The following is a 14,676-nucleotide window of genomic DNA, read 5'->3' as shown; positions in this document are numbered from 1 at the left end:
TGATACTTTGAGACGATGTGAATATTTTTCCCTGACAACTTTTCACCTATTGATTTATGTATCCATGAATGAGTCTTCCCTAAATTGACTAATATATTGTTGGTGACAAAATGATGATTTTTCTAATGCAATCATTTCTTCCATATGTATTAGTTGCCATTCTTTAGTAAAATAAAGTTTTTTCTTCACCCTCAACCATTTTAAAAAATCACCATGGAATTTAATGATTCCTTCAAAGTTCAATATGTTTTAATTCATGATTTTTATTATTCTCTTTGATGTTGATACCTTTCAATTGTGGTCAGGGGACCTGCTTAAATCTAGTAAAATTTATAATTCTACTATATTATTACATATTACAACTAATTACGGTAAGCAGTTATGCTGCATTAAAACCCTGATTTTTAATATCCACTTCATTATTCTTTTCTTTCTCACTTCACTTCATTATTCTTACAGAATTAGTAATATAATTCAAATGCCCCCAAGCACTCCACCTTATGAAATCATCCTTCTCATTGTTATTGAAACAAAATAACTGTGTTCACATCTCTGAAAATTGTAGAAAATTCAGCAGCATCCTTTATATTTTCAAAGGTTCAGGACAGTGAGGGAGAGTAGCAGTCTCCTCTGATTGCCTGTCTCCTTTCACAGCCAGCCCAAGTCCCTATCACTTCCAGCCAAGCCCATGGCACTTGTGCATGCGGCCATCTCCTGCAATATTTCCCCCAAGCATGGATTCTGCATCTTCTTCACCTTTCAAGGCTTTGCTGAAAACAGAGTTGTTACAATACCAAACAGGAAAGACCTTAATAGTCTACATCAGATATCCTTGCTCAAGGAGGGGAGCATTCTCTAAATGAATTGCATTCATTTTCCTGTTCAGCCTACCATAGCTCCTTTCAACATCAGCCCCCTTCTCAGGCACCTGGCAAATCGAGTGACACAGTAAACACCACTCATGGCAAAGGCTAGAATCACTCAATAATTGCTGCTTAAGTGGTCAGTAACATCATTCTCCTCTTTGCCTCAACCATCCTACCCATGTTTATTCTTTTAACCACCTCCCTGACCCCTCACCTTGGCAACCCATTCTTACATCACCTTCAGTAGTGACACTTCTGGTGTCCTGTCCCTACTACCTAATCCTAGGTAGCACCATTTCTCCTGGCTCCCCCCAGCCTCAAGGTAAGACTCTTCACAGCACTTTCCCTTTGGCCATCTGCTCCTTAGGGCCACTTCCCCTACCCACCTATTAGTGTTCATAGCTCTCTCTTTTTATGGAAAATCTGTGAATCTGCTGCACTGACACAATTCCTCACACTGACTGTTGAACATTTCATTGTGACCAACCTAACTTATCTGACCCTTTACAGGATAGGAGAGGCTGTGGAGTCACAACTGCAGTTAGGAGTCAGAACATTCCAGCTCCTAGAAGAAGGAACACAGTGTTTTAGGCCATTCTGGTATTGCTATAAAGAAATACCTGCGATGGGGTAACTTATAAAGAAAAGAGGTTTAATTGGCTCATGATTCTGCAGGCTTTACAGGAAACATGATATGCTGGCATCTGCTTGGCTTCTAGGGAGGCCTCACGCAGCTTTTACTCATGGCAGAAGGTGAAGCATGAACAAGTATGTCACATGGTGAAAGCAGGAGCGAGAGTGAGAGAGTGGTGGGGAAGGTGGCACACAATTTTAAATGAGTAGATCTCATGTGAACTTAGAGCAAGAGCTCAATTATTACCAAGGAGATGGCCCAAGCCATTCATGAGGCATCAACCCCCATGATCCAAACACTTCCCACCAGGCCCCACCTCTAACAGCTGGGATTACATTTCAAAATGAGACTTCAGTAGGGGAAAAATATCCAAATAATATCATTCCACCTTGTTCCCTCCCAAATCTCATGTCCTTCTTACATTGCAAAACACAATCACACCTTCTCAATCATCCCCCAAAGTCTAACTCATTCCAACATTAACTCAGATTGCCCAAGTCAAGACTCAAGCCAAGTTTCTTTCACCTATGAGCCTTTAAAATCAAAAACAGGTTATTAACTACCAAGATATGATTGTGTTATAGGCATTGAGTGAACATTGAAACATTCCTGTTTCAAAAGGGAGAAGTTGGCCAATAGAAAGGGACGACAGGCCTCACAGAAAACTGAAACACAGCAGTCACTAAGCCCTGAAGCTCCAAAATAATCTTCTTTGATTCTATGTCCCACATCCAGGGCAACTGATAAGAGAAGTGGGTTCCTAAGGCCTTTGGTAACTCTGCCCCTGTGGCTTTGCAGGGTTCAGCACCCAGGGCTGTTCTCACAGGTATAGTCTTGCAGCTTTTCCAGGTTCAGGGCACAAGCTGCTGGTGGGTCTGCCATTCTAAGATCTGTAGGGCAGTGCCCCCCTTCCCATAGCTCCACTAGAAAGTGCCCTACTGGGGACTCTGTGTAGCAACTTTAACCCCACATTTCCCCTCCACACTGCCCTAGTAGAGGTTCTTTGTGAGGGCTCTACGCCTGCAGCAGGCTTCTACCTGGGCACCCAGGATTTTTCATTTATCCTTTGAAATCTAGGCAGAGGCTGCCAATGGTTTACTACGTGCACCTACAGGCTTAACACCACATGGCAGCCACCAAGGCTTACTGTGGTGCAATTCAGAAGGCCACCCAAGCTATATCTGGGGTCCTTTCAACTGAGGCTGGATCCAGATTGGGCAGGATGCAGGGAACAGTGTCCTGAGACTGCGCAGGGCAGTGAGGTCCTACACCTGGCCCAGGAAACCATTCTTTCTTCCTAGGCCTCTGAGCCTGTGATGACAAGCTGCCATAAAGATCTCCAAAATGCCTTCAAGATCTTTTTCTCGTTGTCTTGGATATTGGCACTTGGTTCCCTTCTGTTTACACAAATTTCTCTAGCAAGTGTTTGCTATAAAAATACTTAAATTATATCACATGGAAATAGTAACCTTTCAGGAAAAAACACATGACAAATATCCTTACTTCAAAAATCATGCATATTCTATGGCGGACGGGAGGCAGGACTAGATTGCAGCTCCAGACAGAGCAGAATATGGAGGCTTTCACTGTAATTTTAGCTCCAGATCAACTGCAAGAACAAACCAGCAATTTCAGGAGGACCCACAGACCCTCTGAAAGAAGAGGACTCCTCCTGCAGGATCCAGGGGACACCCCAAATACTGTGTGAGTGCCCCAACTACAGAAGTGGGGAAAGAAGACTCTCCTCTACCAAACACACACTCCCACTGGAGAAGCTGAAGGTCTGTTTGTGGGAGAAGTTTCCGACTTTACATGGAGCTAAGTCAAGTTAACCAAGCAAAACACAGGGGTAGAGGAAGCAGCAAAAAGGCCCTGGGTGCTTGCTAGGTCCCCAAACAGCTCATTCTTGCCTGATACCACAGGGATCCATTGGGAGGATGGCCAGAGAGGTTGAGAGTAAAACTCCACAGAGAGAAGGAATTCTCTAGCTGAACTTTGTAACAATTTGAACAGGGTGGGAAGCCTCTTGGCCAGAACTCAGGGGATGGTACAAATCCGGAGTGCAGACTTCACAGGCAAGGGAAGAACTAAAGCCCTTTTTTTCACAGCTGGGAGGTGGACAGCCTCAGGCAAGTTTTCAAGCTTATCTTGCCCTCTGCCTGGAAACAGACTCCCCAGTGTTGGGGTAATGGGTACAGTGGGAGTGAAACTGGCCCTTCAATTTGCATGGGAGCTGGGTGAGGCCTGTAACTGCTGGCTTTCCCCCCACCTTCCCTGACAATCTGCATGACTCAGCAGAGGTAGCCATAACCCTCCTAGGTACACAACTCCAATGACCTGGGAATCTCACCCCCAAGCCCCAGACCTTCCCAAGAAGAGTCTGAACTCAGACACACCTAGCCCTGCCTCCACCTGATGGTCCTTCACTATCCACCCTGGTAGTAGAAGACAAAGAGCATATAATCTTTGGAGTTCTAGGGCCCCACCCACCCCGGGTCCATCTCCACACTTCTATAGTTGATGCTTTCTGAAAAGCACCAGCTCCTGGCAGGAGGCCAACCAGCACAAAAATAGAGCATTAAGCTACCAAAAGCTAAGGGCCCTCAAGGAGTTCATTGCATCCTCTGACACCTCTACTGGAAAAGGCGCTGGTATCCATGGCTGACAGACCCATAGATGGTTCACATTACAGGACTCAGTGCAGATAATCCCCAGTACCAGCCTGAAACTGGGTAGACTCACTAGGTAGCTAGACCAAGAAGACAGACAACAATCATTGCAGTTCGGCTCATAGGAAGCCACGTCCATAGGAAAAGGGGGAGAGTATTACATGATAGGAACAGTCCCTAGGACAAAAGAATCTGAACAACAACCTTCAGTCCTAGAAATTCCCTCTGATAGAGCCTATCCAAATGAGAAGGAACCAGAAAACCAACCCTGGTAATATGACAAAACAAGGCTCTTCAACAGAATCCCAATAGTTCACCAGCAATGGATCCAAACCAAGAAGAAACCAATGATTTACCAAAAAAGAATTCAGGAGCTTAGTTATTAAACTAATCAGGGAGGGACCAAAGAAAGGCAAAGCCCAATGCAAGGAAATCTAAAAAATGATACAGGAAGTGAAAGGAGAAATATTCAAGGAAATAGATAGCTTAAAGAAAAAAAACAATAAAAAAAATTCAGAAACATGAAATGCTCCATCTCAGCAATAGAATTGAATAAGTAGAAGAAAGAAATTCAAAGCTCGGATATCGAACGATCCAAGATGGCCGATCGCTAACATCTCGGGATTGCGGCTCCCAGCGAAAGCTCAGACAACGAGAGGACGCCACACTTTCAGACAAATTTTGGTCACTCACAGAGCAGAAGATTCCCAGTGGAGGAGCTCCACGGGTCGCCAGCACGACTCTTGTGGCTGGTGCAGCGGTTTCATCGGCACCTCAGCGCAGCAGCTCTCGGTGCAAAGTAAACGGACTGGTTTCCCTTCTGACCGAGGTTTGGAGCTCCGGCAAGGCAGAGTCGCCTATTACGGACTTAAGAAGGAAGCCAGACAGGAGAATCCCAAGCAGAAAAGCACCATCAGTCTTAACGCCGCTGTTTTGGCCAGTGCAGTGGGCTGCTCTTATTTCCACCCTGGGAATTAACAACTTGGACGTCCACTCAGAAACCTAATTTGAAAGTTGGTAATCACAAAGATGACAGGTGGATAAATTTACAATGATGGGAAGAAACCAGTGTAAAAAGGCTGAGAATACTCAAAATCAGAACGCCTCTCCCTCTAAAGATGATCACAGTTCCTCATCAACAAGGGACCAAGACTTGATAGAGAAGGAGTGCATCCCATTAACAGAATCAGGCTTCCAAAGATGGATAATAAGAAACTTCTGTGAGTTAAAAGAACATGTTGCAGCTCAATGTAAAGAAACTAAGAACTTTGAAAAAAGGTTTGACGAAATCCTAATGAGAATAGACAACTTAGAGAGGAATATAAGTGAATTAATGGAACTGAAGAATACAATGCAGGAACTCCGAGAAGTATGCACAGGTTTAAACACTCGAATTGTTGAAGCAGAAGAAAGGATATCAGAGGTAGAAGTCCAACCTAATAAAATAAAATGAGAAGACAAGATTAGAGAAAAAAGGATAAAAAGGAATGAGCAAAGTCTACAAGAAATGTGGGACTATGTGAAAAGACCAAATTTACGTTTGATAGGTGTACCTGAATGCGACGGAGGGAATGAATCCAAGCTGGAAAATATTCTTCAGGATATTATTCAGGAAAGTTTTCCTAAACTAGCAAAGCAGGACAATATTCAACCCCAGGTAATGCAGAGAACACCACAAAGATATTCCTCAAGAAGAGCAACCCCAAGGCACATAATCGTTAGATTCACCAGGGTTGAAACGAAGGAGAAATTACTAAGGGCAGCCAGACAGAAAGGTCAGGTTACCCACAAAGGGAAGCCTATCAGACTTGCAGCAGATCACTCAGCAGAAACTCTACAAGCCAGAAGAGAGTGGGGGCCAATATTCAACATCCTCAAAGAACAGAACTTTCAGCCCAGAATTTCATATCCAGCCAAACTAAGCTTCACCACTGAAGGAAAAATAAAATCTTTTATGAACAAGCAAATACTCAGAGATTTTATTACCACCAGGCCTGCTTTACAAGAGCTTCTGAAAGAAGCATTACACATAGAAAGAAACAACCAGTATTAGCCTTTCTAAAAATATACCAAAAAGTAAAGAGCAGCAACATAAAGAAGAATTTACATCAACGAATGGATAAAACAGCCAGTTAACATCAAATGGCAGCAACCCTAAATTTAAATCGACTAAACCCCCCAATCAAAAGATACAGCCAAAACCCAATGGCATGTTACATCCCAACCCATTTCACTTGCAAGGATACACAAAGACTCAAAACAAAGGGATGGAGAAAGATTTACCAACCAAATAAAGAGCAAAAATAAATGCATAAATTAAAAGCAGGAGTTGCAATTCTCGTATCTGATAAAATAGATCTTAAAGCAACAAAGATATAGTGATAAAAGGATCAATGCAACAAGAAGAGCTAATGATCCTAACACCCAGATACATAAGACCTATAAAGAGACTTAGACTCAATGAGACAGAAAATTAATAAGGATATCAAGGACTCAAACTCAGATCCGGAACAAGTAAACTTAATGAATATTTATAGAGCTCTCCACTTTAAATACACAAAATATACATTCTTGTTAGTACCACATCACACCTACTCATAGGTTTAAATGAAATATTGATTGGCCATTATTAATACCCATGTTTTTTTTAGAATAAAGCAATATTTCCCTTCTCTCTCCCTCTTTTTCTTCCTCTTTCTTCCTCTCCTTCACTCCTTTTTTTTCTTTCCTTCTCTCAAAAAAAAAAAAAATCAACTTGTAGACCTCTAGATCCAGGTCGGCCATGTCTCTGTCATTGCTCGATTTCCTTCCTTCCCTTCTCTCCCTCCCTCCCTCCCTCCCTCCCTCCCTCCTTTCCTCCCTTCCTGCCTTCCTCCCTTCCTCCCTAAAAAAAAAAGAAAAGAAAAGAAATTCGGAGCTCAAAGACAAGGTCTTTGAATTAACCCAATCCAACAAAGACAAAAATAAAGAGTAAGAAAATATGAACAAAGCCTCCAAGAAGTCTGGGATTATGTTAAATGACCAAACCTAAGAAAAACCAGTTTTCCTGAGGAAGAAGTCAATTCTAAAAGCTTGGAAAACATATTTGGGAAAATAATAGAAGAAAACTTCCCCAACTTGGCTAGAGACCTAGATATCCATATACAAGAAGCACAAAGAACACCTGGCAAATCTATCACAAAAAGATCTTCACCTATGCACAACATCATCAGGTTATCCAAAGTTAAGATAAAAGAAAGAATCTTAAGAGCTGTGAGACATGGGCTGGGTGCGGTGGCTCACACCTATAATCCCAGCACTTTGGGAGGCTGAGGTGGGTAGATCATGAGGTCAAGAGATCGAGACCATCCTAGCCAACAAGGTGGAACCCCGTCTCTACTAAAAATACAAAAATTAGCTGGGCATGGTGGTGCATGCCTGTAGTCCCAGCTACCTGGGAGGCTGAGACAGGAGAATTGCCTGAACCCAGGAGGCAGAGGTTGTGGTGAGCCAAGATTGTGCCATCGCACTCCAGTCTGGGTAACAGCAGCGAAACTCCATCTCAAAAAAAAAAAAAAAAAAGAGCTGTGAGACAGAAGCACCAGGTAACCTATAAAAGAAAACCTATCAGATTAACAGCAGATTTCTCAGCAGAAACCTTACAACTTAGAAGAGATTGGGGCCCTATCTTCAGCCTCCTCAAATAAAACAATTATCAGCCAAAAATTTTGTATCCAGTGAAACTAAGCATCATATATGAAGAAAAGATAGTCATTTTCAGACAAACAAATGCTGAGAGAATTCACCGTTACCAAGCCACCACTATAAGAACTGCTAAAAGTAGTTCTAAATCTTGAAACGAATCCTGAAAGCACATCAAAACAGAACCTCTTTAAAGCATAAATCACATAGGACCTATAAAATAAATATGCAAGTTAAAAAGCAAAAGCAAAAAACAAAATATACCAAAGTTCACAGGCAACAAAGAGAATGATGAATTCAATGCTACCTCACATTTCAATACTAACATTGAATGTAAATGGCCTAAATATTCCACTTAAAGGCTACAGAACCTGAAAATGGATAAGAACTCACCAACCAAGTATCTGTTGCCTTCAGGAGATTTACCTAACACATAAGGACTCACTTTAACCTAAAAGAAAGGGGTGGAAAAAAATATTTCATATAAATGGACACCAAAGGTGAGTATGGGAAGCTATTCTTACATCAGGCAAAACAAACTTTAAAGCAACAGTGCTTAAAAGAGACAAAGAGGGATATTATATGATGGTAAAAGGCCTTGTCCAACAGGAAAATATCACAATTCTAAACATATATGCACCTAACACTGGAGCTCCCAGATTTATACAGAACATTTTATCCAACAACTGCAGAATACACATTCTATTCAATATTGCATAGAACTTTCTCCAAGATAGACCATATGATAGGCCATAAAATGAGCATCAATAAATTTAAGAAAATTAAAATCATATCAAGCACTCTCTCAAACCACAGTGGAATAAAACTGGAAAATAAATTCAAAAGGAATCTTCAAACCCATGCAAATACATGGAAATTAAACAACCCGCTCCTGAATTAGCATTGGGTCAAAAACGAAAATCAAGATGGAAATTAAAAAATTCTTCTAACAGAATGACAATAATGACACAGCCTATCAAAATCTCTCGGATACAGCAAAGATGGTGCTAACAGGAAAGTTCACAGCCCTAAACACCTACATCAAAAAGTCTGAAAGAATACGAACAGACAATCTAAGGTCACGCCTCAAGATACTAGAGAAACAAGAATAAACCAACCCCAAACCCAACAGAAGAAAGGAAATAACCAAGATCAGAGGAAAACTAAATAAAATGGAAACAAAAAAAATATGAAATATAAATGAAACAAAAAGTTGGTTCTTTGAAAAGATAAATAAAATTGATAGACCATTAGCAAGATTTACCAAGAAAAGAAGAGAGAAAATTCAAATAACCTTGCTAAGAAACAAAACAGGAAATATTACAACGGACACCACTGAAATACAAAAGATCATTCAAGGCTGCTATGAACACCTTTACATACATAAACTAGAAAACCTAGAAGAGATGGATAAGTTGTTGGAAAAATACAACCCTCCTAGCTTAAACCAGGGAGAATTAGATACCCTGAACAGACCAATAACAAGCAGCAAGATTGAAATGGTAGTTAAGAAATTACCAACAAAAAAATCCAGGGCCAGATGGATTCACACCAGAATTCTACCAGACATTCAAAGAAAGAATTGGTACCAATCCTTTTGACAATATTGCAAAAGATGGAGAAAGAAGGAACCCTCCCTAATTCATTGTTTGAAGCAAGCATCACCCTAATACCAAATCCAAGAAAGGATAAACCAAAAAAGAAAACTACAAACCAATAGCCTTGATGAACATAGATGCTAACATCCTTAATAAATTACTAGCTAACTGAATCTAACAACATATAAAAAAGATAATTATCATGATTAAGTGGGTTTTACACCAGGGATGCAGGAATGGTTTAACATACACAAGTCAATAAACGTGATATACCATATAAACAGAATTAAAAATAAAAATCACATGATCATCTCAAAACAGAAAAAGCATTTGAAAAAATCCAGCATCCCTTTATGATTAAAATTCTGCAAAATCAGCATACAAAGGACATACTTTAATGTAATAAAAGCCATTTATGACAAACCCACAGCCAACATAATACTGAATGGGAAAAGGGTGAAAGCATTCCCTCTGAGAACTGGAACAAGACAAGGATGCTCACTCTCACTACTCCTCTTCAACATAGTACTGGAAGTCCTAGCCAGAGTAATCTCGGAGAAGAGAAAGCAATAAAGGGCATCTAAATCAGTAAAGATGAAGTCAAATTGTCATTGTTTACTGACAACATGAACGCTTACCTTGAAAACCCTAAGGACTCCCCCAGAAAGCTTGTAGAACTGATAGAAGAATTCAGCAAAGTTTCCAGACACAAGATTAATGTCCACAAATCAGTAGCTCTTCTATGTACACCAAAAACGACCAAGCATAGAATCAAATCAAGAATTCAACCCATTGTATAATAGCTGGAAAAAAATACTTATGAATATACCTAATCAAGGAGTGGAAAGACCTCTACAAAGAAAACTACAAAACACTGCTGAAAGAAATCATAGATGACACAAACAAATGGAAACACGTCACATGAGTTTGATGAATTGACAGAAGTAGGCTTCAGAAAGTGTGTAATAACAAACTCCTCTGAGCTAAAGGTTCATGTTCTAACCCAATGCAAGGAAGCTAAGAATCTTGATAAAATGTTATAGGAACTGCTAACTAGAATAACCAGTGTAGAGAACATAAATGACCTTACAAAGCTTGGAAACACAGCATGAGAACTTTGTGAAGCATACGCAAGTATCAGTAGCCAAATTTATCAAGCAGAAGAAAGGATATCAGAGATCAAATATCAACTTAATGAAATAAAGCATGAAGACAAGATTAGAGAAAAAATAATGAAAAGGAACAAACAAAGCCTCCAAAAAATATGAGACTATGTGAAAAGATAAAACTTGTGTTTGATTGGTGTACCTGAAAGTAACAGGGAGAATGAAACCAAGTTGAAAAACACATTTCAGGATATTATCGAGGAGAACTTCCCAACCTAGCAAGGCAGGCCAACATTCAATTTTAGGAAATACAGAGAACACCACAAAGATACTCCACAAGAAGAGCAACCCCAAAACACATAATCATCAGATTCACCAAAGTTGAAATAAAGGAAAAAATGTTAAGGACAGCCAGAAAGGTCGAGTTACCCACAAAGGGAAGCCCATCACACTAGCAGCAGATCTCTCTGCAGAAATTCTACAAGCAAGAAGAGAGTGGGAGCCAATATTCAACATTCTTAAAGAGATAAGAATAGATATGCACCCAATACTGGAGCACCCAGATTCGTAAAGCAAGTCCTTAGAGACCTACAAAGAGACTTAGACTCCCACGCAATAGTAGTGGGAGACTTTAACATCCCACTGTTAATATTAGACAGATCAATGAGACAGAAAATTAACAAGGATATTCAGGACTTGAACTCAGTTCTGAACCAAAGAGAGCTTCTATAGAACTTTCTACCCCATATCAACAGAATATACCTTCTTCTTAGCACCACATATCACTTATTCTAAAATTGACCACATAATTGGAAGTAAAACACTCCTCAGCAAATGTAAAAGAACGGAGATCATAACAAACAGTCTCTCAGACCACAGTGCAATCAAATTAGAACTCAGGATTAAGAACTCACTCAATCCACACAACTACATGGAAACTGAACAACCTGCTCCTGAAGGACTACAGGGTAAATAATGAAATTAAGTCAAAAATAAATAAGCTTTTTGAAACCAATGAGAACAAAGACACAAATTACCATACTCTCTGGGACACAGCTAAACTAGTGCTTAGAGGGAAATTTAGAGCACTAAATGCCCACAGGAGAAAGCAAGAAAGATCTAAAACTGACACCCTAAATCACAATTAAAAGTACTAAAGAAGCAAGAGCAAACAAATACAAAACCTAGCAGAAGACAAGAAATAATTAAGATTAGAGCAGAACCGAAGGAGACAGAGATTAAAAAAAAAAAAACCCTTCAGGAAAAATCAATGAAACCAGAAGCTGGCTTTTTGAAAACACTAACAAAATAGATATACCACAAGCCAGACTAACAAGGAAGAAAAGAGAGAAGAATCAAATAGGCAATAAAAAATAATAAAGGAAAGATCATTACTCATCTCAAGGAAATACAAACTATCATCAGAGAATACTATAAACACCTCCATGCAAATAAACTACAAAATCTAGAAGAAATAGATAAGTTCCTGGATACATACACCCTCTAAAGACTAAACCAGGAAGAAGTCAAATCCCTGAATACACTCATAACAAGTTGTGAAATTGAGGCAGTAATTAATAGCCTGCCAACCAAAAAAAAAAGCCCAGGACCAGAGGGATTCACAGCCCAATTCTACCAAATGTACAAATAGGAGCTGGTACCATTCCTTCTGAAACTATTCCAAACAGTAGGAAAAGAGGGACTCCTTTCTAACTTATTTCATGAGGCCAGCATCATCCTGATACCAAAACCTGGCAGAGACACAACAAAAGAAAAGAACATTTCAGGCCAATATCTCTGATGAACATCAATGAGAAAATTCTCAATAAAATTCTGGCAAACCAAATCCAGCAGCACATCAAAAAGCTTATCTACCATAATCAAGTCAACTTCATCCATGGGATGCCAGGCAGGTTCAACATATATAAATGGATAAATGTAATCCATCACATAAACAGAACCAATGACAAAAACCACATGAATATCTCAACAGATGCAGAAAAGGTCTTCAATAAAATTCAATACCCCTTCATGCTAAAAACACTCAATAACCTAGGTACTGTTGGAACATATATCAAAATAATAAGATCTATTTATAACAAACCCACATCCAATATCATACTAAATGGACAAAAACTGGAAGCATTCCCTTGAAAATTGGCACAAGACAGGGATGCCCTCTCTCACCACTCCTATTCAACATAGTATTGGAAGTTCTGGCCAGGGCAATCAGGCAAGAGAAAGGAAGAATGGGCATTCAAATAAGAAGATAGGAAGTCAAATTGTCTCTGTTTGCAGATGACATTATTGTATATTTAGAAAACCCCATCATCTCAGCCCAAAATCTCCTTAAGCTGATAAGCACCTTCAGAAAAGTCTCAGAATACAAAATCAACATGCAAAAATCACAAGCATTCCTTTACACCAACAGACAGACAGAGAGCCAAATCATGAATGAACTCCCATTCACAATTGCTAAAACAAGAATAAAAAACCTAGAAATATAACTTACAAAGGATGTGATAAGCCTCCTCAAGGAAAACTACAAACCACTGCTCAAGGAAATAAGAAAGGGCACAAACAGATGGAAAAACATATCTTGCTCATGGATTGGAAGAATCAATATCATGAAAATGGCCATAGTGTCCAAAGTAATTATTATAGATTCAATGCTATTCCTATCAAGCTACCATTGACTTTCTTCACAAAAGTAGAAAAACTACTTTAAATTTCATATGGAACCAAAAAAGAGCCTGCATAGTCAAGCTAATACTAAGCAAAAAGAACAAAGCTAGAGGCATCACACTACTACAAAGCTACAGTACCCAAAACAGCATGGTACTGGTACCAAAACAGATATACAGACAAATGAAACAGAACAGAGGCCTCAAAATAACACCACACATCTGCAACCATCTGATCTTTGACAAACCTGACAAAAACAAGCAATGGGGAAAGGATTCCCTAATTAATAAATGGTGTGGGGAAAACTAGCTAGCCATAGGCAGAAAACTGAAACTGGACCTCTTCCTTATACCTTATACAAAAATTAACTCAAGATGGATTAAAGATTTAAACATAAGACCTAAAACTATATATACCCTAAAAGAAAACCTAGGCAATACCATTCAGGACATAAGCATGGGCAAAGACTTCATGACCAAAACACAAAAAGCAATGGTGACAAAAAACGAAATAGACAAATATGATCTAATTATACTAAAGAGCTTCTGCACAGCAAGATAAACTATCATCAGAGTGAACAGGCAACTTACAGAATGGGAGAAAATTTTTGCAATATATCCTTCTGACAAAGGGCGAATATCCAAAATCTATAAGAAACTTAAACATACAAGGAAAAAAAAACAACCCCATCAAAAAGTGGGTAAAGAATATGAACAGACAATTCTCAAAAGAAGACATTTATGTAGCCAACAAACATATGAAAAAAAGTTCATCACTAGTCATTAGAGAAATGCAAATTAAAACTACAATGAGATACCAACTCATACCAGTTAGAATGGTGATCATTAAAAAGTCAGGAAAGTCCAGGTGCAGTGGCTCATGTCTGTAATCCCAGCACTTTGGAAGACCGAGGCAGGTTGATCATGAGGTCAGGAGTTTGAGACCAGACTGACCAAGGTGGTGAAACCTCCTCTTAAAATACAAAAATTAGCCAGACATGGTGGCACACGCCTGTCATCCCAACTACTCAGGAGGCTGAGGGAGGAGAATTACTTGAACCCGAGGCAGACTTTCCAGTGATCTAAGATTGTGCTACTGCACTCCAGCATGGGGGACAGAGTGAGACTCAGTCTCAGTCTCAAACAAACAAACAAAAAAAAGTCAGGAAACAACAGATGCTGGAGAGGATATGGAGAAATAGGAACACTTTTACACTGTTGGTGGGAGTGTAAATTAGTTAAATCATTGTGGAAAACAGTATGGCCATTCTTCAAGGATCTAGAAATAGAAATACCATTTGACTCAGCAATCCCATTACTGGGTCTATGCCTAAAGGATTATAATCATTCTGCTATAAAGACGTATGTTAATTGTGGCACTGTTCACAACAGCAAAGACTTGGAACCAACCCAAATGCCCATCAATGATAGACTGGAT

General features: G+C 39.6%; 1 long non-coding RNA gene across 7 annotated transcripts in view; it reads left to right on the top strand.

The window, feature by feature from the left end:
• Positions 1–1,126: 1,126 nt before the first annotated feature.
• The window catches only part of LOC118152275 (uncharacterized), a 37,610-nt gene continuing 24,060 nt past the window's right edge, over positions 1,127–14,676 (top strand). For 4 of the 7 annotated variants that reach the window (XR_013533079.1, XR_013533078.1, XR_013533077.1 and 1 more), the window contains exons 1-2: positions 1,127–1,188; positions 3,099–3,281. This is a non-coding gene — a long non-coding RNA (uncharacterized LOC118152275). The remainder of the gene's footprint in view (positions 1,189–3,098; positions 3,282–14,676) is intronic. The other 3 variants (XR_008480181.2, XR_004740872.3, XR_008480182.2) reach the window with 2 other exon arrangements.

This window comes from Callithrix jacchus, chromosome 3, assembly GCF_049354715.1.
Source record: "Callithrix jacchus isolate 240 chromosome 3, calJac240_pri, whole genome shotgun sequence".
Taxonomy (NCBI): Eukaryota; Metazoa; Chordata; class Mammalia; order Primates; family Cebidae; genus Callithrix; species Callithrix jacchus.
This window is presented reverse-complemented; position numbering and strand designations above follow the sequence as displayed.